At 38.0% G+C, this 25,539-nt stretch overlaps 1 protein-coding gene across 12 annotated transcripts in view; it reads left to right on the top strand.

The window, feature by feature from the left end:
* Positions 1-25,539, top strand: part of HHLA2 (HHLA2 member of B7 family) — a 241,522-nt gene that overhangs the window by 146,044 nt on the left and 69,939 nt on the right. Inside the window, exon 2 of one of the 12 annotated variants that reach the window (XM_072614067.1) lies at positions 20,554-20,670. The exons of the other annotated variants lie outside the window; for them this stretch is intronic. The gene's annotated coding sequence lies outside the window, so the exon portion shown is untranslated. The remainder of the gene's footprint in view (positions 1-20,553; positions 20,671-25,539) is intronic. 12 annotated transcript variants of the gene reach the window in all.

The raw sequence follows: 25,539 nt of genomic DNA, 5'->3' as shown, positions 1-25,539 counted from the left end.
CAAACCAAACAAATTCCCACACTGACCACATCCAAAAATTAAGGTTCTCATCTTGCATAATAATCCATTACCTCTGATCTTTGGATTCATTACTGATCATTGCATTGATCAAGAGTTCTTATGTCTTATAGAATTGTTCACTTATGAAAATATTGATGTTTACAATAGAAATTATCCTCCTGGTTCTGCTCATTTCATTCTGTGTCAGTTGATACAAATCTTCCCAGTTTTCTCTAAAACTATCTCTTTCATTTTTATAGCACTATCCTATTCCTATATCATTTCCTACTTAGTCTTAAAGCGCTGAATGGGTGTTGTCTCAGAGAATCTGAGACCTGGAAAAGATTTAGGTAAGACCTTAAAAAGGTCAAGGTCTCCCATTGCATCTGGGTCATTTACAGTCATCCTACCACTAGAGCCAGATGACCTTGAGGGGAGAGTGAGGCTGATGATTTTGCACAGCTCTGCCTCATTTAAATCCAATTCATTTGCAAGTCTAGACATCACCCTTCTGATGTCATTGTTCCCCTTGCAGAATGAAGGACAAACAATGACAATCCTATTCCCATATCATAATTTGTTCAGTCACTCCCCAGACAATAGACAACCACCTTAGTTTTTAGTTCTTTATTATTCTGAAAAGAGCTGCTATAGATATTTCTATACATGGATAACCTTCTCCTCTTTCTTTGATCTCTTCATTTTTATTCTTCACAGTTCTTTGTGAGTCATATTTTGAAGCCTGCTCATACTCATCATGCGCTTCTCTGTAGCCCTCTGTGTGGCCTTACCTTTAGTTTTTTTAGAAGCAATGGCCCCAGATAACAAAACCAATGAAATGTTAGTTAGGCTTCCAACCTCATCATTCAACTGAAATTTCCTTCTCCAAAGTTACCAATGATTACTCAACTACCAAATCTAATGACCTTTTCTGTCTTCATTTTTTTTACCTCTTTGCAACCTTAGATATCATAAATCAGCTTTTTCTCCCTGATATTTTTCTTTCTAGTTTTCCTTAATACTACTCTATGCTGGTTATCTTCTTCCATGTATGATCGTGCTGTCTCAGTTTTCTTTGTTGGATCTTTATCCAGGTAATATCTGCTAACCAGGATTGTCCCCCCAAGGCTCTGTCCAAACCCCTATCTTTTTTCCCTCCATATCATTTCATTTGGGTTATCCCATCAGGTTTGAATGGGTACAGTTAGCAAGTGTTTATTAAGTACTGTGTGCCTGGCTCGATGCTAAGTTCTAGGGATACAAAGAGACAAAAAAATTCAGCCCCTGTCCTCAAGGAGTAGATATTCTAATGAAGAAAACAGCTCCCATGGATTCAACTATTTTCTCTATGCTGATAATTCTAAGGTCTACTTAAATTGTAAACTTGCATATCCAGCTTCCTGTTAGACATCCTGAACTGGATGTCTTGTCATCTAAGGCTTCTTAAACTTTTTCCACTTGCAACCCCTTTTTGCCTGAGAAAATTTTATGCAAGCCTGGGTACATAGGTATATAAAACAGGTATACAAATCCAACATTTGTTGATAATAAATCATAAAGAAACTTATTTTAAAACATTTTTGGCATTAATATAATTTTGTCATTTATTAAAGATGAACGAAAATTTGCATACTAATGAGATGAATGTGCTTGTTTATTTTTACATAAAGAATTAAATCGGCTGAATATTTGATACTGCAAGATGTAGAGCATCTTCAACATTTTTCAGAGTTGATCGATATTTTGATTTTATAATCGTCAATGCTGAGAACGCCGCTTCACATAAATACATAGTACAAAATGGCAGAAGTGTGTTTAGGGCCATTTCAGAAGTTGCTGGAAATTCTGTTCTAATCCCAAGCCAAAATTCATTTAATGATTTTGTATGTACAGTAAAACACTGCAATTCATAATATACAATAGTCTTGAATCTGAGCTGGGGTGTTTCTGGCAGCATTTGTTGATGTTGCATAGTGTGATGGCTTGTGCAGTACAAAGTGTGTATGTTGTGTGTTTAGATCCAAGGCTGCAGTGAAGTTGTTCAATGTAACATGGGCAAGTGCTGCCAGAAACACTTAGGATTGATTATGTTTAATTTTGAATTAATTTTTGGTTGTTGGATGTTCAGAAACCTTTTTCTTTTGGCAAATTTTTAGTGACCCCCACATTCAGTTACGTGACCCCCCCCATAGGATCAAAATGCAAAGTTTAAGAAGTGCTGCCATAGACATATTAAACTTGGCATGTCCAAAACTGAACTCATTATCTCCCTCCCCTCATCCCCCAATCCCTCTTCTCTTCTTTTCTTTCCTGTTGTGGTAGAGAGCACCACCATTATCCCTGTCATCCAGTGATGCAACTTAGGTGTCATCCTCAACTTCTAATTCTCTCTCACTGCCCTACCCCTTTCCAATTGTGTCAATTTTATCTTCATAACATCTCTAGCATACATCCTCTTCTCTCCTCTGATACTGAAACCACTCTGGTGCATGCCTGGACCTATTATAATAGTCTGCTGCCTGGTCTCTCTAGCACAATTCTTTCTCCACTCATCTGTCAAACTGATCTTCCTAAAGTGCTGATCTGAACATGTCACCACACTGTTCAGTTCCAGTGGCTCCCTATAACTTCCAGGAACAAATATAAAAACCTCTGTTTGGCATTCAAAGCCTTTCACAACCTGACCCTCTCTTACCTTTCCAGTCTTCTTATATTTATTCTTTGTTCATATTCTGCAATTTAGTGACAGTGACTTCCTATTTCTCAAAGAAACTCCATCTCCCAACTTTGCTTTTTCACAAGCTATTCCCCATGCCTAGAATACTCTCCCTCCTCATCTCTACCTCCTGATTTCCTGGCTTCCTCCAAATCCCAACTAAATTCTCACCTTCTGCAAGATGCCTTTGTCAGACCTACTTCATTTTATGTATTAATTTAAAAAATTATTTTCCCCTTTAATTTTGGTGTCCTTCCTCTGTGGATCATCTCCAACTGACCTTTTATATATCTTGTTTATACATAATGGTTTGCAGGTTGTCACCCCCATTAGATCTTGAGCTCCCCCAGGTCAGAGACTGTCTTTTGCCTTACTTTATAAACTCAAGTGGTCAGAGCAGTGCCTGGCACATAGTAGTTGCTTAATCAATGCTTGTTTTTTTTTTATTTAACTTTTAACATTCATTTTCACAAAATTTTGGGTTCCAAATTTTCTCCCCTTATGCCCCCTCAACCCCACCCCCAAAACACCAAGCATTCTAATTGCCCCTGTCTGCCAATCTGCCTTCTCTTTTATCATCCCTCTCTGCCCTTGTCTCCATCCGATACCCCTTTACCTGTATTTCTTATTTCCTAGTGGCAGGAACAGTACTCAACAGTTGTTCCTAAAACTTTGAGTTCCAACTTCTCTTCCTCCCTCCCTCCTCACCCCTTCACTTTGAAAGGCAAGCAATTCAATATTGGCCAAATCTGTGTAGTTTTGCAAATGACTTCCATAATAGTTGTGTTGTATAAGACTAACTATATTTCCCTCCATCCTATCCTGTCCCCCATTACTTCTATTCTCTTTTGATCCTGTCCCTCCCCATGAGTGTTGACCTCAAATTGCTTCCTCCTCCCCATGCCCTCCCTTCCATCATCCCCCCTACCCTGCTTATCCCCTTATCCCCCACTTTCCTGTATTGTAAGATAGGTTTTCATACCAAAATGAGTGTGCATTTTATTCCTTCCTTTACTGGAATGTGATGAGAGTAAACTTCATGTTTTTCTCTCACCTCCCCTCTTTATCCCTCCACTAATAAGTTTTTTGCTTGCCTCTTTTATGAGAGATAATTTGCCCCATTCCATTTCTCCCTTTCTCCTCCCAATATATTTCTCTCTCACTGCTTGATTTCATTTTTTTAAGATATGATCCCATCCTCTTCAGTTCACTCTGTGCACTCTGTCTCTATGTGTGTGTGTGTGTGTGTGTGTGTGTGTGTGTGTGTGTGTGTGTGTGTAATCCAACCCAGTACCCAAATACTGAATAGTTTCAAGAGTTACAAATATTGTCTTTCCATGTAGGAATGTAAACAGTTCAACTTTAGTAAAGTCCCTTATGACTTCTCTTTGCTATTTACTTTTTCATGCTTCTCTTCATTCTTGTGTTTGAAAGTCAAATTTTCTTTTCAGCTCTGGGCTTTTCATCAAGAATGCTTGAAAGTCCTCTATTTCACTGAAAGACCATTATTTCCCCTGAAGTATTATACTCAGTTTTGCTGGGTAGGTGATTCTTGGTTTTAGTCCTAGTTCCTTTGACTTCTGGAATATCCTATTCCATGCCCTTCGATCCCTTAATGTAGAAGCAGCTAGATCTTGTGTTATCCTGATTGTATTTCCACAATACTTGATTTGTTTCTTTCTAGGTGCTTGCAATATTTTCTCCTTGACCAGGGAACTCTGGAATTTGGCCACAGTGTTCCTAGGAGTTTCCCTTTTTGGATCTCTTTCAGGTGGTGATCTGTAGATTCCTTGAATACTTATTTTGCCCTCTGGTTCTAGAATCTCAGGGTGGTTTTCCTTGATAATTTCATGAAAGATGATGTCTAGGCTCTTTTTTTGATCATGGCTTTCAGGTAGTCCCATAATTTTTAAATTGTCTCTCCTGGATCTGTTCTCCAGGTCAGTTGTTTATCCAATGAGATATTTCACATTATCTTCCATTTTGTCATTCTTTTGGTTTTGTTTTGTGATTTCTTGGTTTCTCATAAAGTCATTAGCCTCCATCTGTTCCACTCTAATTTTGAAAGAACTATTTTCTTCAGTGAGCTTTTGAATCTCCTTTTCCATTTGGCTAATTCTGCTATTGAAAGCATTCTTCTCCTCATTGGCTTTTTGAACCTCTTTTGCCAATTGAATTAGCCTATTTTTCAAGGTGTTATTTTCTTCAGCATTTTTTGGGGTCTCCTTTAGCAGGGTGTTTACTTGTTTTTCATGCTTTTCTTGCATCTCTCTCATTTCTCTTCCCAGTTTTTCCTCCACCTCTCTAACTTGATTTTCAAAATCTTTTTTGAGCTCTTTCATGGCCTGAGCCCATTGGGTGGGCTGGGATACAGAAGCCTTGACTTCTGTGTCTTTCCCTGATGGCAAGCATTGTTCTTCCTCATCAGAAAGGAAGGGAGGAAATGCCTGTTCACCAAGAAAGTAATTTTCTATAGTCTTATTTTTTCCCCCTTTTCTAGGCATTTTCCCAGCCAGTGACTTGACTTCTGAGTGTCCTCTCCACCCCCATCTCACCTCCAGATCCGCCCAGCCAGCACTTGGGGTCTGAGATTCAAATACTGGTTCCCAGCCTCTGGGCTTTGGGCGGGGGCAGGGCTGCTATTCAGCGTGAGATCAAGTTCAGGTGCTCAGGTGGGGGCAGGGCCACCTCACGGGGCTCAGGTCCCTTAGGGGGTTTATGCAGAGACCTTCAACAATGGATCCGAGCTCCTGCCTGCTTGGGGAGCCCTTGTCTGCTCCCACATCTGCTGCTGCCTCCCAAGGGGGCCTGAGTTATGGGGGCACCCCACACCCCTCTCGACCCGCCAAAGAGACCCTCTCACCAACCCTTGTCACCTGTGGGTGGGGGACCCGCGTGGCCGCTGGAGATTCTGTCCCTGAAGCCTGCTCGGATCTGCTGCTTTCCATGCTGCCGAGGCAGGGTTGGGCTCTGCTCCGGGTCCAGGGCATGAGGGACCTTTTGCAAGAGGTTTTCAGGGTCTCTGGAGCAGAAATCTCCTCTGCTCCATTGTTCTGTGGCTTCTGCTGCTCCAGAATTCACCGGTGGTTCTTTTTTTACAGATATTTTATGGGCAGTGGGTTCGGAGGTAGCATATGTGCATCTTTCTACTCCGCCATCTTGGCTCCGCCCCCTCTTAATCAATGCTTGTTGACTGACTAAGAACATGACTCAAGACCATCTAAGAATTTTTTTGTTTGTGGATTATCACATCCAACCAAATTTCACCTCTATGTGGCTACCTACTTTGAAATATGCCTCTCCATGAGTATCTGAGTTGGTAATCAGAAAACAGTCTATTACTGGGGCTGTTGAGGTTAAAGGTGATAGGGACCCTGAAATACCAACACACTGGGTCCTGCCCAAATGAATTTGACTCAAACCTTCTTTCAGCCAAAGAAAAATAAAATTTATTAAGGATCCACCATATTGGCCAGACTCTTAAGAAATCTCACCATTGGCTAGACTCCTAAGGAATCTGAGCACCTTCATGGAAACAGGAAGGGTTTTATATACAGAAAGATTGTGGCAGGGATCTAGGGTTGACCAAGTAGTTTGGGGTGACTAGAGGAGGGATTTAGGGAGGGTCTTGATGGGAGTGGCCAATAGCTGAGGTAACTAGAGGTCAGACACCAGAAACCAAGAAAATGGGATTTTGATGGGAGGTAACAGACAATGAAGGGCTAGGCTAGGTTAAGGGTAACAGATTTGGGCATGATAAGCCAGATCAAGTAAGAAGATTTGAGGCAAGTTCAAGGTGGGGTTTTCCAGGGCCTATGACCAAATGAGACTGAAATTTTTGGGGGTAAGGAGCAAAGGTCTCAGCTTGGGCCTGTACCCCATCAAGGCCATTCTTGAAGTCTTTGAAGTGTGGTAGAGACTGCCAAAACTTGTATTCTACTTGTGTAGCCTTTGAGAACTCAGGATCGCCTTCATGTTTCATGTGAGACACTGAAATTAAGACTTTGTACAGGTGGTGCTAGTAGGAAGTCCCTGAGATTTTTAAGGATCAAGAGATCATGCTTTGTAGAGTAGTTAATCAAATTGTTCCCCTAGCCCAATGATAAGACTCCATTATTCATCCTTAATCAGGAGTTAGTGGGTCAATGAGCACTCATCCCAACCCAACGATATATTCTATCCTCATCAAGGATCTTAGGGTCACAATATAGAAGAGTTCTCAACTAGTCCATTGTATAGATAAGGAAGTTGAGACCAGAGAATTTAAGGGACTTGCCCAAGGTCACACTGGAAGCAAGTAGCCAAGCTGGGATTTGAGACCTGGTGGTTCAACTGCAAAAACCTCATCCTTTAACCCTGTCAGGTTGACCATACCCTTCTTGCCACACATTCTACATATCCAAATTGATAATTTTGTTCTTCTATAATTGTGGGGTTTTGTCCAACAAGTTCCCTGTGGTTTACTGTAGTTATCCTTCTTTAGTTGGCTTGCTTAAACTATTGCAATATCTCATTGTCTTCCTCTTTGTCATCCCCAGTAGCTATGCTGACTTCTTCTCAGTACAGACCCATTCATAAATTGGGCTCATTTCATTCTCAAAGGCTTATTATGAAGTTCATTTATGAAAAAAAAAATCCTAAAGGCAGTACAGAATTTGAATGGGACCAGTGAGTCATTTAACAAACGTTGTTTAAGTAATATATTCCAGTCACTACACTAAGTTCTAGGGATACAAAGAGGCAAAAAAAATACAGTCTGTGCCCTCAAGGAGTCCACATTCTAATGGAGGAAAAAGCATGAAAATAACTATATATATATGTAAGAGATAAACACTGGTAGGTAATTTTGGAGTAACATAGAGGAGCAAGGTCTATTACAAAAGGTAAGATTTGAATTGTGTCTTGAAGGAGGCCAGGGAAACTAGATAAAGAAGAGCCTTGCAAAGCATGGGGAACAGCCTATGAAAAGGCACGGAGTCAAGAAATTAATTGTGCCCTTTGAGGAACACGCAGGCCTCTGTAGTTGGATCATAGAATATTCAGAGGAGAGTAAAAGGTAAGGTAGGAAGAGTCAAGGTTGTGAAGGCCTTTAAATGTCAAGCTGAATATTTTATAATTTATCCTGGAGGCGATAAGATGCTAGTAGAATTTAATGAGTAAGAGGTGACATGGTCAGACATGTTTGAGGAGCTTTACTTGGCTGCCGAGTAGAGAATGGATTGACCTAGGGAGAGACTTGAGGTAAGGAGACAATCTTCTGATGATGATTAAAATAGTACAGTGATGAGGTGATAAGATCCTGTAGGGTAATAGCTGTGTGGAGAGACAGCAGTGGATATATTAAAGAGATGTTGCGAAAATAAAAAAATGAGAAGACGACAATAGATTGGACACGTTGGATGAGTGAGAGTTAAGAGTCAAGGAAAACATCTAGGTTCTGAGTCTAGGTGACTATGGAGGATGGTGATCGCCTCAATAGTAATGGGAAAGATGATAGTTCTAAAGGTCTCATGAGGAAAAATGCCAATAACTTCCAGAGAGAGAGAGAACTGATGAACTCTGAATGCAGATTGAAGCATGTTTTTCCTTTTCCTTTTTCTTTTTTGGGCAATGTGGTTATTGTGGAAGTATGTCTTGCGTGACTTCATATGTATAATGGGTATCACATTTCTTTCCTTCTTGTTGTGTGGGAGAGGAATAGAAGATGGGAGAGAATTTGAAATTGAAATAAACATTTTAAAAAATAGTAATGAGAAAGTTAGGAAGAGTGGAGAGCCTGTGAGGAAGGAAAATGAGTTATATTTTAGACATGTTGAATTTAAGATGCCTATAGTATACACTGGAAGCTTTGGGTGAAAATAGAAGCAGAGTTGTGGTACAGTGGAAAGGACAGGAAGAATCCTACTTCTGATTATTTTCATTTTGTATAATGTTGGGCAAGTCTCTGAGCTTCTCTGTATCTCAGTTACCCCATCTGTCAAGTGGGAGAATTAGACTAAATGATTTTAAAGATCTCTTTTAATTCTAGGTTTATGAGTACATAATCCTTAAAGAATATCCTTAAACATCTTAGGACAAACCGAAACCACTAACTAGCTCCTACTGTTTTCTTATAGTCTAACTTAGTTAGTGTTAATTAACAAACATTTATTAAGCACCTACTATATGCCAGGTCATTGCTAGGTAGGCTATGGGGATACAAATACCAAGAATAAAATAACCCCTACTTGCAAGTAGCTTATGATCTGATAGGGGAGACATGGAGGAGACATATAAGTATAAAGCAAATAAATTCAAGATAGTTAAATACAAAATAGTTGGAGGTATCAGAAATGGCTTCATGTAGAAGGTAGTGCTAGAACTGAATCTTGAATGAAGAGAGGTGGAGATGAAGAGGGAGAGTATTCTGTGAAGGATGGACAAGCAATGAAAAAGCATGGAAATGGGAAATAGGAGATGGAGTATGATCGATGAAGAACAGACAGAAGGCTTATTGAGCTTTTAAAAATCCTTTCCAGTCTAGCCCCATCCTTAGCTTTGCAGTGAGAGAAAGAAATGATTATTAAATAACAAATTATTGGGGAGATTCAAAGATTTTTTCCCCTTCCTCTCTAGGTCAAATTAGCATCAGAAGGACATTACTGATAGTGAGATTGAGCTAACTTTCTCCTTAATCTTGTTTAGACCCCATTCAAATTAGGAAGCCCATTGTATTCTACTCAGGATTGGGTAGGGGGTAGATCTTTTGTCTAGATTGCCCGGAGGTGATCTGAGAGTAAAAGTGATATGATCAAAGTCACTGGTCCCAAGCTCTCTTTAGAATAGATCCACCTCTCATTATAATATTTATTCTTCTTATTAACTGTTAGCCAATCAGAGTTGATTGCTACTTGTGAACAACCACTCCTCCAAGGGCATATAAGAGTCAAGAAGCCACCATAATCTGTCTTTGGCTCATGAGAAAAGACTGAATGACCATCCTTTTATTAATTACATGCTAGTTACAATGAATAAAATGATTAATTACCCAGAAATTATGTCTCTAGAACCTTTTATACATTACAGTAGCCATATTATACATTCCTTTCCCTGCCACATGGTGTGATTCACACTCTCTGGGGAAAGTAGCATTTTAATCTAGAGACAGTAGGGAGCTGCTGAAGTTTAATGAGATGGGGAGTAATGAGGAATGCCACTTTGGCAGCTGTGGGAAAAATAAATTGGAGAGAGACTTGAGGCAGGAAGCTCAATTAGGAAGCTATTGGAATAATTTAGACTAGAGGTGATGAGACCCAGGAGGTAACTTAGCTGCTTTAGTAGAGAGAAAAGGTTAGATATGAGAGATGTTCTAGATGTAGAAAAAAGGTTTGGTCTACTAATCTTTGGATTAATTTAATTTCCAGTTTCTGAGTTAGTATATTGCTCATTCTTTTGTTCTATCTTTGAAAAAAAAAAGGGGGATTATCAACGTTGAGAAAGAGTTTGCAGTAATGAAGCTTCAAAAAGCTCTGCCTGAAGGAGATCAGGAAATATTACCTTTTCTTTCCTTTCTTGCTTGGAGTACAGCAAACAGCAGAACAGTTAACTGATTGATGCCAGTTGAAATAAAAGGTTGCTAGCCCAGGGCTCTGTCTTTTTGGATTGGCTTACTCCAGTAGTTAATGCTGGAGCAAAGTATAATTAAAAGATGATTGGCATTTCACAAGGGAGAAGGAAAATCTGTTATGTCTTCATGGGAAGGAGGAGATTTAGTACTAATTTTTCCCTTCTAATCATTAAAAGGCAAGTTCAGGAATATCAAGTCACAGAGAATGCTGAATACACGGTTAGTAGGGGCAAAGATGGATTTAGGAGGTCAGTGGTTAGCTAATTTACAAGTGATTTCTATCCTATAATGTGAATGCCTCAGTCTTGTCTCCACTCGTGTGGATGAACTCACTTCTTGGAGGCAGGCTAGAATCCAGCTGTAACTTAGCATCTTAGAGGTTAAATGATTTAACCACGGTCAGTAGCTATGAGAAGCAGGGGGATTTCTAATTTAGTGCAAATATGTAAATCAATTTTAAATGAGTTCCATACAGTGAGAATGCAATTTTCCACAATTGCAAAGCTATAGAAACAGCTGTTCCTTCAAAGAGAGTGCAATTAGATTTTAAATCAGTATCTCTTCTTGTTTCTGTTGGGTTTACTTAAAATGAGGTCATGTGGCCACCTTTGAGCCAAGAAGCAGCAAGATACAGTGAGACAGTGGAGACAGACTTTGAGTCAGAATTCCAGCTAGGTCTCTCTGACTCCAAAACTTGCTAGCTAATGAGATCCTGGGCAAACCACTTAATCTCTCTGAGCCTCAGTTTCCACATCTTGTTGAATTCAATAGCTGCTAATGTTTCTCTCATCTTTAAATTTATGATCACTAAATATTAGGATGAAAAGGAGAGGGATAGGGTAGGAAAAAGAAATCGCAATTTGGGCAACTGGCTTGGAAGAGTGAGAGGTAGGCAAGGTCTGGTATGATCACTGACCAGACAGAAAGAACAGTTATGTTCGTTCGGTTGTATCTGACTCTGTGAACCCAGGGATCATCTTATGCCAATACTGGTCATGGGGTTTTCTTAACAAGATTCTTGAAGTGGTTTGCCATTTCCCTCTCCAGCAGATTAAGGCAAACAGATGTTAAGTGATTGCCCAGGGTCACTCAGTTAGTAAGTGTCTGAGGTCACATTTGAACTCAGGTCTTCCTGACTCCAGGCCCAGCATTTTATCCATTAAACCATCTAGCTGCCCTGGTTTTACCAGTCGCTATACAAAATGAGAAACCTGTAGAACTCTTCCTTTTCTGGCCACAAGAAACTCTAGCAAAAGTCATTAGAATTATGTGAAAAGTTTAGTATACTGACTCCATGGCAATGCTTCAGAGGCCTCAAGCAAAAAGAATTTGTTAATCACCTACATTACATGGCACAGTGAATAGAGCTTTGGTTTTGGAGTTAGGAAAGTATGAGTTCAAATCTGGCCTTAGACATTTACTAACTGTGTGACCCTGGGCAAGTTATTTAACCTTAGTTTTCCTCAGTTTCCTCATCTACAAAATGGAGATAATTATAGCTCATACCTCCCAGGGTTGTTGATTATCAATGAGATAATCATTGTAAAGTGCTTTGCATAATACCTGACACATAGTAAGCACTATATAAATGTTAGCTATTATTATCAAAATAAAACCAAAAAATGGAAATATTCCATGAGCTCAAGGATCTTCTACTCTAATAGGAGAAAAAACATTTATTGGTAAATACAAACTAAATCTGTATGTAATAAATACAAAATAAATAAAAGAAAAGAACAGAGGGCAATACTAAGTGAGAGGACAAGGAAATACCTCATAGAAAAGGTGGTGTTTGCCTTTCATCCTGAAGAAAGAGAGGGATTTTCTGAGGGAGGACATAAAGAGCAAAAACATTTCTGAGGGGCTGGCACAATCAGGCATGGAGACAGGACATGGGACAAAATGAAGGGCAATTCAACTGGGCCACAGAGTTGGAGCAGGGAAAGAACATACAATAAAGTTGCAATACTGGAACCAAGTTCAGAATGGCTTTAAAATCTCAAAAAATTTATTTTCCTACAGGCAATAGGGAGCTATTGGAGTTTATGGAGTAGGAAAGTGACACGGTCACTTAAGGAAACTATCTTTAGTACCAGTGTGGAAGATAGAGTGCAGTAGAGAAAGACTTGAGGCAGAGAAATCAATTAGATGGTTATTGCGGCAGTCCAGGAAAAAGAAAAGGGCTTGAATTAAGGTGGTAGCTATAGGAGTAGAGAGGAGTTGAATACAAGGAATGTCAGGGTAGAAAAAGCAAGATTTGGCAATCAGTTGGAAGGGGCCAGGAGAGAATGTGAAGAGTTGAGGATAAGTCTGAGGTTATGAATTTAAGTGATTTGCTAAATGGCTGTTGCAGAAAGGTAATGAGTTCTTTTTGAACATGGGAGGTTGTGGTGTGTCTGGAATATCCCATTTGAAATGTCCAAAAGGCAGTTGGTAATTTAGGATTGATGCTCAGGAAATACTTTGAATAGATATCTGTGAATTGTGAGTCCTCCATCTAGAGGTGACTATTAATACCATGAATGTCGATGAGGTCACTAAGTAAGCATGCAGAGAGAGACGAGAAGAGAGCCTAAGGAAGAATGAATAGTCAGATAGGCAAAAGATAATCCAGGAAAGAGTAAAATAGGTTGTGAAAACCTAGAAGGGAGAAAGGATCCAGGAAGAAAGGTCAAATGCAGCACAGAGGTCAAGAATGATGACAGAGAAGAGACCATCAACTATTGGTGATTAAGAGATCCTCAATACCTTTGGAGAGAGCAGTTTTGGTTGAATAATAAGATTTTTTTTTCAGGAGTGACTGAGATGAAATGAAGGCTACCTGCAGACAGTTTTGTTTTTTTCTGGGACTTGGTCTGAGAAAGGGAAGAAATATGGGATAACAGCTTGAGGGGGTGTATTGTCTACTGAAGATTGTTTAAGTATGGGTAGACCTGGCCATGTTTGAAGGCAGCTGTAAGGGAAGAAGTAGATAGGGAGAGGTTGAAGATGAGAGGGAAGAGTTGATTGATGGGGCAGTCTGCTGGAGAAAGCTGGCAAGATGAGATCAAGAACATATATAGAGGGGTTAACCTTGGCAAAGAGAAGAACCTCCTCATTATAAGGTTATAGTCATAAGCTAACATGTAATCATATTAGAAGATCCAGGAATGGACTGAAAGGTTGCTATCAGAAGGTGTTTGTGTCAAATAGCAAAATCTTCTAATTCTTTGCATAAAGAATGTCAGCCAAGTTTACAGAGACAGTGACTTGAAAATCTGAAGATTTGCTGATTCCTTCCTTCCTTCTCACCTTCCTTCTATTCTTCCCTCATTCCTTCTTTATTTCATTCATTCCTCTCTTTCTTTTGTCCTTTTATTCCTTTATTCTCTCTTTTGTTCCTTTATTGATTTGTTCTTTCTGACTGTTCAAGATTATACACAATACAACTACCTAAATACCTTACATTTGAATAGTTTTCCCGTTTTACAAAAGTCAGCATAGCTCTGTGAACTGATAAGCTTGAAAAAGAGTGAGCTCTTTTGACTACACATGCACACACAAAGCCAATGATTTTCTAAAGCAATTCAGGGCTGAAAACTGCTACTGAGTTTGACTTCTTATTCAGCCCCTTGCCCACAGTTCCTTTTATTGTTCCATGATATGGGAGCTACTGAGGTTGGTGGTTTGTTTGTTTTTTTAACTCTGTTTTGAAGACTCTCTTGCTTATAGTAAACCCAAATATTTTCCTCAGTGATTTGATTTGCAAGGTACAGGAATAAAACATGAGACACCTGTTGCCAGTACATCATAATTAGTTCATAATCACTTTCATGATAAGCCCCTACAGCAGCTGTAGTTTTTGTTTTCATAGTGGTCCCAAGCAACCTGTCAGGACTCTGACAAATAATAACAATTGATTATACCTGTAAATGTGCCAACTAAATTGGGAAGAAGAGTTAAAGGCCTAATTACCTTGTTTAGCACTGAAGAGCACAAGTGATGAAGAAGGCTTTGAAAATGGAAGCTGACTGTTGTGCAGCAACCATTATTCTCCTTGATTTACCAAAGAGATTCTGGGAAGAGATCTGGCCCTTCCCAGACCAGTGACAGAATGGAAGACCAACTTTGACACTACCTCCTAGTTATGAAGGCAAGAAAGGGATTTAGCCTCTTGTTCCACTCAATAAGAAGGAGAGCCTTCAAAACTATTCTTCCAAAACTATTTTGGTGATTTGAAAGGGGGGAACTAGGGAGCATCAAAGTATAGGGCAAAAGTGGGGAACCTGCAGCCTTGAGACAATATATGGCCCTCTAGGTCCTCAAATGCCACCCTTTCACTGAATCCAAACTCTACAGAACAAATCTGCTTAATGAAAGGATTTGTTCAGTTAAGATTACATTCAGTCTAAGGGCCACACTTCAGGGCCTAGGGTAGGTTCTCCACCCCTGGTGTAGGGCAATTTGAATTCTATATAGGTTAAAACTAAATGCAGTTTGGACATGTGAAAACCCAAGTGGTCCTGAGAAAGAAGTCTCTGGACCCTTCTCTTTACAAGCAGCATAACATCTCTATACAACAAAAAGATTCTCAGTAAGTCCATGTGATATTCTAAATAGACTTGTGAGCAAAGGAATATCTAGACAAATCACTGGGTGATTACTCAATTTTTTCTCTCAAGGTCTCTTTTATTGACCTTTCCTCCCTTCCACTAGGAGGGCATTGGATCACTAACTATATCCATACTCTTCTCAAGGATATGTGGATCTAGAATGATTGATTCAAGCCTTGTGTTTTGAGGCCCTGTTGAGAAGGTTGATGAAGAATCCATATTCTATACCAGAACTAAACTCTGCTTTTTTTTGTCTACGAGTTTCTCACTGAGAATTATTTCAAGAGTCTTATGCACCAAGGATCTTTTGAATTCAGCAAAGATATTTTGTTGAAATAGACCCAATAAACTACACATTTTAGAAAGTTCTCCTTGAAAATAGCTATATATCTGCCTTTTCCTAATATTCTACTTTGATATTTCATCTTAACATGGAGGTGAAGCCTATGTTGGCAAAGTAAAGGTTAGACATGAGAATGGATGGGTCCAGAGATGTTGTGTTTGCCCTTAACTGGAACCCAAACTGAGGAATTTCAGAAAGGCTGATGAGAAGTTTGGATAGAGGGTGCTTAATTTTTTGGGAGATCACAGAAAGCTTATAAAGACTGTCTATTAAGGAGTGAAAGTGAAACCTGTGCTGCAAACAGTCACATTTTCTTTTTGAAGTTTTAAAATATTTATTTAGTACTCAGGATGAAAATACACCTAACTAGAATTTTCATAGAATAATCACAGATGTCCATTTCCTAAAGAACCTGGTATAGATGGGGAAGTTTAGTGCTAATTAATATACTAATAAAATATATTTACAAAGAAAATGGTGTCATATCTTTGTTGAGTTTTTCTTATTGGTGTTGGAGGGTATATTTGCCAAGAATTGAGAAGCCCCCAGGTCTAGGTGCCCCAATCAATCACAAGGGCCTCCAAAGATGGCATTGGAAAAAAGTGGCTCATAATTTCTATACCCTTAAACTGGCGGAGAGCATCAGTTTCATTGATTTTCATTAGACGCTGTTTTCCTCTTGTGTGCAGATGTGTGGTGTGCCATTTTCTCATATTTTGTGCTAACTTCTACCAAACCTAAATAAGGATAACCAAGGCCTTTGTTTAGCCCAGTGAGATATTGACCTTCTCAAGGAAGGAGATCAGTTTATTCTCCTTAGTTCACTTAATGAAATTCAAGAGGCAGACACTATGATATTCAACACAAAAGCAATATGGCACGGCACTTTTAAGACTTAGGTCCAAGTATTGCTTCTGATTCAAGCTAGCCATGTATGACCATGGTTACCTCTCAATGCCCCTAAACAACTCGATGAGACTATAAGGTAAAGATGACTTGCAGATTTTGACTTGTAGGGCATTGTTTGATCAAAAAGCATTTATTAAGTACTTTCTGTGTTCATCACAAAGTAAAAAATTAAATAGTCCTTGGTCTCAAGGACATTGTATTGGAGGAATAATATGTTTAAATATAATTAGGACTAAGGTAATTTGAGAGGAAAAGGGGGTGCTGACTAGCAGCTGGGGAGATGAGGAAAGGCCTCATACAGGAGGTGTCATGAGCTAATCTTAAGCTTTTTTTCCAAACTGTTGAATTTTTTATGATTCTCTTCCATCACTCTCATTTATTTTCCCATTTTTCTTCCACCTCTTTTATTTGATTTTTAAAATCCTTTTAAGCAGCTCACCCAGGAGGACTTTAGGAGTTTGAGACCAATTCATTTTTCTCTTTGAGGCTTTGCATGTGGGTGCTTTGACATTTGTTGTCCTTTGCTAAGTTTGGATTTTGATATTCCCTGTCAAGTTTTTTGTTTTTTGCTCATTTTCCAGCCTATTTTGTGACTTTTAAAGTTGAGCTCTACTTCTTGGGTATAGGGGTCACTGTCCCAAGCTTCTTGTGGTGGGCCCAAGGACCCAGTCACTGGCTTTCTGCTCCTTGAATTCCCTGGCTGGCAGTTTACCTCCTGAGCTGGAGTTGGAGGCTTCACATCTGGCCCACTGCGTGACTGGTCTGCTAAGAGAGGTCCTCAGTTGCTGATCTATGGTGGGGTTAGCAGCCTCCCACTGACTTGCCCAGACACTATCTGTGCTGGGCTGTGCTCTCCTTTTACCCAAGTGAAACAGACTTTTCCTACAGTCCTAAGTTGTCTTGGGCTGGAAAATTGTTTCACTCTGCTCTTTTGTGAGTTCTGTAACTTCAGAATTCATTTTGAGGCTTAATTTAAAGTTGTTTTCAGACAAACCATGGGGAGTTCAGTCAACTTTCTGCTTTTTCTCTACCATCTTGGCTCTGATTCCCTTGAGCTAATCTTTGAAGGAGACTAGTGATTCTAAGAGGCATAAATGAGGGAGGAGGGCATTCCAGGCATAGAGTAGAACCTGTGAAAAGACATGGAGGTGGGAAATGGAATATGATGGATGAAGGACAGCAAGTTTTTATGTAATGTTAAGTACTCTGAATCAGAAGTTCCTCATGACCTTGAAATCAACCCCCATCCCCACCAAAAATGTTCCAAGCATTGGTAGGTTAGTAAGGCATACTCATGCCATTATTGATTATATATTCAAATCAGGGGTGATATTATACATATTTCCAGTTTTGTAGTAGAAGTTTGTATACTTATCACCATGTGTGCAAGTACATAGCTAAAGCTTGAGTAAGAAAATATCAGTTCTGACTATGGAAATCAGGGAAGATTTCATGGAGGAGGAAAATTTTTGACAGGATATTGAGGATGGATAACATTCAGTGGGAGAAGAAAATGGTTGGAGGAAGGGGAAGATTCTTCAGGCAAAAAGAATGGTGTGAACAAGACTGTTTTTCTAATGCTTTTACATTTCTAAATACCTATAAGACTTTATTTTGGTTTTGTCTATCACATGTGTACTCTCCAAATGGCCGTAGTGTAATAATAATTTGCCTCACGTCCATGTTGGGTTCTTATGAGTAATCTACCAATAGCACTTTTCCCCTTTAAAGTCTCAGTAAATTAGGGATGTGGTTTGGAGAGTGGAAGGAGGATCCCTGGAGACAGAGAAAGCATGAACTTTAACAGCTGGTGCTAATAAAGATTCAGGAGCAGTGTAGTATGGGAGAAAGATCATTGTACTTAATGACAGAGCCATTCCCTTATGACTTTGGACAAGGCTCCCTGGGCTTAAATTTCCCAATTTGTTGCCAAGACTTCAGATTTTGGAGAATTGCTCTGAAGATGAAATGAGATTGATATAAATATATATGTATGTGTGAACAATATGTAGGTATGTAAATATATTTATACATGAACATACATTTATATGTAAATATATAAACACGATATATAAATATATGTGTATATGTATAAATTATATACATGCATATAAACATATTTATATACAAATATTTATATATAAATATACAAATACTATATGTACGTGTTTATATGTATAAATGATACACTGGTATGTAAATATAGTTATAAATAGCCATATATTTGTATGTAAATATATAAATACTATATATAAATATACGTACACATAAGTGATTGGTGTGAATAGACATGCATATGCATACATATCTATGCAATCAAAATGTAATAGTGATAATAACATGATGCAGTAGAAAAACGGGCAGAGCCAGTAGAGCTTCAGGTTCAAACGCTGTGTCTACTAGTTCCTAGATGTTTGATGCTGGTCAAGTCTTTCAGCCCCTCAGAGCTTTACTTTTCTTATCCATAAGAAGGAAAATGATAATACCTATAATATTTACCTGTAAGGGCTGTTATAAGGATCAAATGACATACTCTATTTAAAGTATTTTGCAAACCATAAACTGACATATAGATATAGATATGTCAATTGTTATCTTAATCATTATTATTACTATTTTTCTACTACTATTAAAAATGAAAAATTTGTAAAAAGCCTGCACCACTGGAACAAAAGTTTTGAAGGTTTTCCCTCTACTTAACACGTATCATTCAGGAATGTTTACTATTCAAGACTCCTTTGTGATAAAGTGATTTGATATCCTTTAAGATTCACCTCAAATACAATATTCTGTAGTTTACGTTTCCTAGTCTCTTAGCTGCTAATGACTTCTGCTCTAAAAGTACTTTCACCTTCTCTGTAAAATACTTGCATGTGCTTAATTATTTAATGTTCTTTTTTATTAAAATGTAAACTTCTTGAGAGCAAGGACTGGAATTTTGCCTTTATTTGTATCTCCGCCATTTAGCATATTGTCTGGTATGTAGTAAATGCTTATAATTGCTTGTTGACTGACTTTTTTTTTTAGACTGACTCAAAATGGGAAGGGGCATTCATTGTTATTTGTTCTTCTCTCATATGACCCTTGGGATGGTCTTATCTCCACTACTGATGTATCTTCTTTCTAGAGGCATAATGAAAAAAATTGTTTAGGAAACACCTTGAGTTAACTTGGAGGAAAAAAGAAGAAAAACTTGGAGGAGAAAAAAGTCAGGGTATTTCAAACTGCCTGTTGCTAAGCAGCTGCTACTCTTTCGCTGCTGACATCAAGGCTTGGTATTTCTCTGCTGTTAAATGGAACCCATATTTTCTGATGAAGACAATAATAAAATGTGATGATTCATTTTTTTCATTTGTTTTGTGGTGGTGTTGGATTTCTGATTCCCCCATCTTGCGGTGATGCAAAGGATGCTATGCTTTATAAGCAAGATGTTAGCCTTGGAGCCAAAGCCAGATTCCAGCCATTTAAAGAATGAATTATGATTTCCCTTAGCATGATAAAAATGGTATTTGGTTACTCATGCTATGCCTTTTCCATCAAAGACTCTTTTTCTGTGAAACTAGATTAAGTTCACTTTATCCAGCATATGGAAGGGGCCTACTTTGTTGCCACTCTTGGCCTCCCAGAAGAATCTGTATTCAATTCAACAAACAATTATTAAATACCTCTACACACAAAAGGCCTGAGCTAGGCACTGCAGATAGACACACAAAAAAGGTACAGTGCTTACTCTCACAGTTTACCTTCTCTTAGGAAGAGGTGCAGGGGATAGAGTGCTGGGTCTAGAGTCAGGAAGACTCATTTCATAGTTGAAATCTAGCCTCAGACAATTATTAGCTGTGTGATCCTGGGCAAGTTACTTAACCCTGTTTGCCTCAGTTTCCTCATCTGTAAAATGGGCTGGAGAAGGAAATGATAAACCATTATAGTATCTCTGACAAGAAAATCTCAAATGGGGTCATGGAAGCCAGATGTGACTAACAAATCACTTAACAACAAGGAAGAAGAGGAAGGAATATACTAATTGTAAACAACTTAGTTAACCATATATGTGTATATTTATAAATATATGTATGTGTGTGCACATGGCAATACAAAAAACTGGGAGGGATCAAGAAAGGCATCAAGTAAGTTTTATGATTTGACCTGAGCCTTGCATGGAGCTAAGGATATCAAGAAGCAAAGGTGAAAAGAGAGTACAATCCAAACACAGGGATGACTTATGCAAAGGCACAAAGGCAGAAGATGGGTGGTCATGTATGGGGACAGCTAGCAAGATAGTTTAACTGGGGCATAGAGGGTACAATGGGCATATATTATTAAATAACATGGTTAAGGTAGGTGAATGCTAAGATAAGGAGTTTGTATTTCATTCTATACTCAATAGGGATGCACTAAAGTTGGAGGATGACATTGTCAGAACATTGTTCTTGGAAAATAAAAATGGAAGCTGAATAGAAGATGAACTGGAGAGATGAGAGATTGGAAGCAAAGAAGCCAACAGGTAGTCATTTCAATAATCCATATCAGAGGTGATAAATCAATAGATAGTGTTTGTACGTATATGTATATTTTTGTTTGTATATATGTATGTTTGTGTATATATATGTGTGTGCATGTGTGTGTGTATGTGCGTGTATGAAGACACACATACATATATAGCCACATCTGGAACTAGGCTGGGTGGAGTGGAAGGAACAAATTTAGAAGATGATGTGGAATCAAAATGACTTGGTAAATGATTAAGCATGGGACCTAAGGGAGAAAGAAGAGATGGCAATAATTCCAAGATTAAGAATCAGAATTACTAGAAGGATTGGTGGTACTAGCAATAAAAATAGAGTATTATGGAGAAACTTCTCTTTTTGCCAGTGTTGAATTTGAGATGTGAATAGAATGTCTAGCAGACAGCTAGTGATACAGAACTGGACCTCAGGAGAGAGATGACGTAGTATTCATATGCATAGTACTGATAATGAAACGATGAGGTTGTGACAATGTCATCAAAGAAGACGTATGTTTTCATTTATGATTAAGCTCAGATTTGTAGTGTAGGTCACCTTGGAATTCATCTTGAGCTCCATTGTTCAGTGTGTGTATGATAATGTCTGGAATATGTTATTTCATTCTCTTCTGCAGAATAATCTTGTGTTATTCAAATTTTCTTTCCTTTATATTGGAAGGTCTTTCTCTTAGTCATTTACAAAATTTGTTGTTTGTCAGTGGTAATAAACCCAATATGTGTCTTTGAATTTTCAGCATAGTTTTTTATTGTTGATGATTTTTTTTCCCCTGGAGGTGATCTATGGATTCTTTGATTGGCATTTGTCTTCTGTTTTCAGACGTTCTGGAATTTTCTTATATTATTTCAAGCATTGTGAGATTCTGTTGCTTTATTTTTTTTCTTTATTTTTTAAGTTATTATTATTGTATTTGTTTTCAGTGTTCTACAATCACTTCCATATAACTTAGATTTTTCCCCTTCCCTCCCCCTCCTTCCCCTCTCCCTCTCCCTTCCCTCCCCTAGATGGCATACAATTTTATATAAGTTCTACACCTACATTCCTATTAAATATATTTTCTCCTTAGTCATGTTGCATAGAAGAATTAAAATGAATGAGAGAAATCATAAAACAAACCAAAACATAATATAAAAGAAGATGATCTGCTACATTCTGTGATTGAATTCCATAGTTCTTTCTCTGGATGTGGAAGGCATTTAGCCTTAAGAGACCATTGGAAATTTTTTAAGTCCCTGCATTGCAATGAAGTTCTAAGTCTACCAGGAAAAATCCTCCCATACTGTGGTTGTTGCTGTGTATAAAGTTCTCCTGGTTCTGCTCCTTTCTCTCAGTATCAGTACATATAAGTCTTTCTAGGCCTCTCTGAAGTCTTTCTATTCATCATTTCTTACAGCACAATAGTATTCCATTACATTCATATACCACAATTTATTCAGCCATTCCCCAATTGATGGGCATCCCCTTGATTTCCAGTTTTTGGCCACCACAAAGAATGCTGCTATAAATATTTTTGTACATGTGGGACCTTTTCCCATTTTTATGATCTCTTGGGGATACAGTCCTAAAAGCGGTATTGCTGGATCAAAGGGTATGCATATTTTTGTAGCCCTTTGGGCATAGTTCCAAATTGCTCTCCAGAATGGCTGGATTAGCTCACAGCTCCACCAGCAATGAATTAGTGTTCCAACTCTCCCACATCTTCTCCAACATTTATCATCATCCTGTTTTGTCATATTAGTCAGGTAGGTGTGATGGGGTATCTCAGAGTTGTTTTGATTTGCATCTGTCTTATCAATAGTGATTTAGAGCATTTTTTCATATGACTATAGATAGCTTTGATTTCTTCCTCTGAAAACTACCTGTTCATATCCTTTGACCATTTATCAATTGGGTAATGACTTGTATTTCTGTACATTTGACTCAGTTCTCTATATATTTTAGAAATGAGACCTTTATCACAGACCCTAGTTGCAAAAATTCTTTACCAGTTTTCTGCTTCCCTTCTAATCTTGGTTGCATTGAGTTTGTTTGTGTAGAAACTTTTCAATTTAATGTAATCAAAATTATCCATTTTGCATTTTGTAATGTTTTCTGTGTCTTGTTTAGTCAAAAATTCTTCCCTTCTCTACAAATCTGATAAATACACTATTCCTTTCTCCACTTATTTGTTTATAATATCACTCTTTATACCTAGATCGTGTACCCATTTTTTTTTTTATTACCCATGCTTTATTCTTGTGTACAGTGTTAGACATTGGTCTATGCCTAGTTTCAGCCATATTGTTATTCAATTTTCAAAGCAATTTTTGTGGAACAGTGAGTTCTTATCCTAGAAGCTGAGGTCCTCTGTTGTTTTCTTTTCAATCTGTCCTGTTCTGAGAGATCTGTAATCCAGTAGTTAGCACAGTGCCTGCCATAAAGTAAGTTAGTAATGACTTCATTCACTTGATGTTTCTTTGGATCTTGTCTTCAAGATCAATATATATTTTTTTGAGTGGAAGTTATTCTTTTCTTTAATGTTACTGCTTTTTGTGTCTCTTCTTTCGGATTGCCATTCACTTCTATTTATTTGCATTCCCAAACAGTTATCTTCTCATTTGTGTCTTTGGTAAGATTTGCTACTGTGGATTCAATTTTTTTTTAATTTTGCAATTTGTTTCTATTCTACAGGTCATAAATTCTGCTCTCACTATTCTCATTTCTCTTTTAAGACATCCATGATTATCTTGCTATGATTCCCTGCTTTCTATAAAATTCATAGGGTCCTGTGCTTTATGAGATGATTTATTGTCTTTTGTCTTACAATATTTACTCATAGATGTTTGAACTCTTTCCCTGATCTAGAAGTCATTTTTCCTTCTGTTACTAATATTTTCCTAGCTGGCTGCTTATGCTAAGGGTCTTTAGTTGAGTTTTCTTACTCTTGAGGACTTTGGTAATTTTAGTTTTTTTTCCTTAATTTCCCCTATTACTCATTTTCTGACTCCTTCTCATCTTTTTTTCCTCTGCAGGCTGGACCTCAAAGTGTCTCAGCCTCCTCTCGTTCTGGGAAATTCATGGCTCACAAGGTTAAATATCTACCTCAATGATTTCTAGGGGAACAGAACAGGCCCTAAGTGGATGCTAGCCCTTCTCAAGATAAGAGGGTATTATACAGTTCCTCATCCATGTGTATCTGTTCCCCAGATCTCTGGCCAAGCTTTGTGGCAGAGTGCTGCCTCTTGCCACTACTATCTCACTCCTTGCTATCACACTTTTTCTTTTGCAAATTTCTGCCATTTGGATCTCTACAATATTGTGGGGGAGGAGGCAAAGGAATACCATCAAGTTGTGATGCAAGCACATAGTTGTATAGCTCTACTCTCAGGAAAGTGGTGAGTATTGGGGAGAGAATTATGAGTGAGTTTTTTAGGTGCTAAGAATTAGCCTTCTCTGTTGTTAATTCATTGAATTTTTATTTGGGTACTTCATGCCCTAGGCCATGAAGACAGTTGGAATTGCTTTATTTCTGATGCATAACTCATTTTGGAGAAGTTTGAAAGGTCATGAAGATCAGAGAAAATGTCTAGTGTTTCATCTTGTTGGTCATATGACTTGGAAGTCCTCTTTATAGTGGAAAGAATATTGTTCTGAGAGTCAGAAGACCTGAGTTCCATTCCTAATTTTTTCTTGTCTCTTAAGCTTTTTTAACTTCATATTTCTTATTTTTAAATGTGAAGATTTCTAGGTAATTTCACCTGCATACTAGGTAATATTTAAAGTCTCATTTACCTCTAACATTTTATTAGTACAGTTCATGGCACATAGTATGCACTTAATAAATACTGGGTGACTTGACTTGATCTATAATCCTAGAGGACAGAAAATGACCCTTCTTTGATTATGAGCAGTGCTCCCTTCAGAGCGTCAAGGATCTTACCTTTAAGGTGTCACAATAACATGAATTTCATCAACTTCGCTATCAAGCTTGTAAAATCGTGCCATAAATCTTGTTACTAAATTAATTTGGGCTCATTAGTCCATGTGTATTTTGAGTTATGTGTTCTTTTATTTGGAAATAATGGCAGAACTTGAGGTTTAATTGATATTTGGCCTCGTTTTAAATACTGTTTACCAAGTTGGAGATGTGTTGCTATCTAAGCCATTCAAATATACTTTGAAAGGGCAGGCCCGACACAAGCCTGCTTTGATATAAAAAGATTCCAGAATTCTTCAAATTCTTTTAGAAAGTACCTCAGCTGACAGCTGGCTTTTCGTGATATTTTAAAGAGGATATAATGAGCATGAATGACAGTGTGCACGATGCAGCTTTTCTTTCCCTAAGTTGACTGCTATATCTTGCGTTATTTTTTTTTAAGTTTCAAATATCTAGTTGTCTTAACCACTCTTATTCAAAAATCTGATCTTATATGGTCATGCATGTGGCTCATATTTATTTGAATAATCTGTGAGTTAACAGTAAAGAATATTTGATCATCTAATCCTTTGTAAAATGGAACTTTTATCATCCAAAATGTGTCAGCATTTTATTTCAGGAACAGATGTCCTATTGTATCATGTATTCACAACCTTCTAAACAATCACTGGATGTATTTTCTGTGTTAGGGGTGGGGGTGTTTAGTATTAGCCCCAAAGGGTTATAGAAAGGCAGTCTCTCAGTTTAATGTCAGAAAGAACATTTTAGCAATATAAATGGAAGGTACTGCTTTGTGAAATTCTCAGACACTGGAATATTCGAGTAGAAATTGGGTGATTACCGATCCAAGGATATTATAAAAGATATAAGGGGTTAGAATAGATGATCTCTAAGGTTCTTTCCAAAGATTTTGTGATTCTATATCTAGTTAGAC

Source organism: Notamacropus eugenii, chromosome 5 (assembly GCF_028372415.1).
Source record: "Notamacropus eugenii isolate mMacEug1 chromosome 5, mMacEug1.pri_v2, whole genome shotgun sequence".
In the NCBI taxonomy this organism is placed as follows: Eukaryota; Metazoa; Chordata; class Mammalia; order Diprotodontia; family Macropodidae; genus Notamacropus; species Notamacropus eugenii.
The sequence above is the reverse complement of the archived record's forward strand: the minus strand, read 5'-3'. Positions and strand labels throughout refer to the sequence as shown.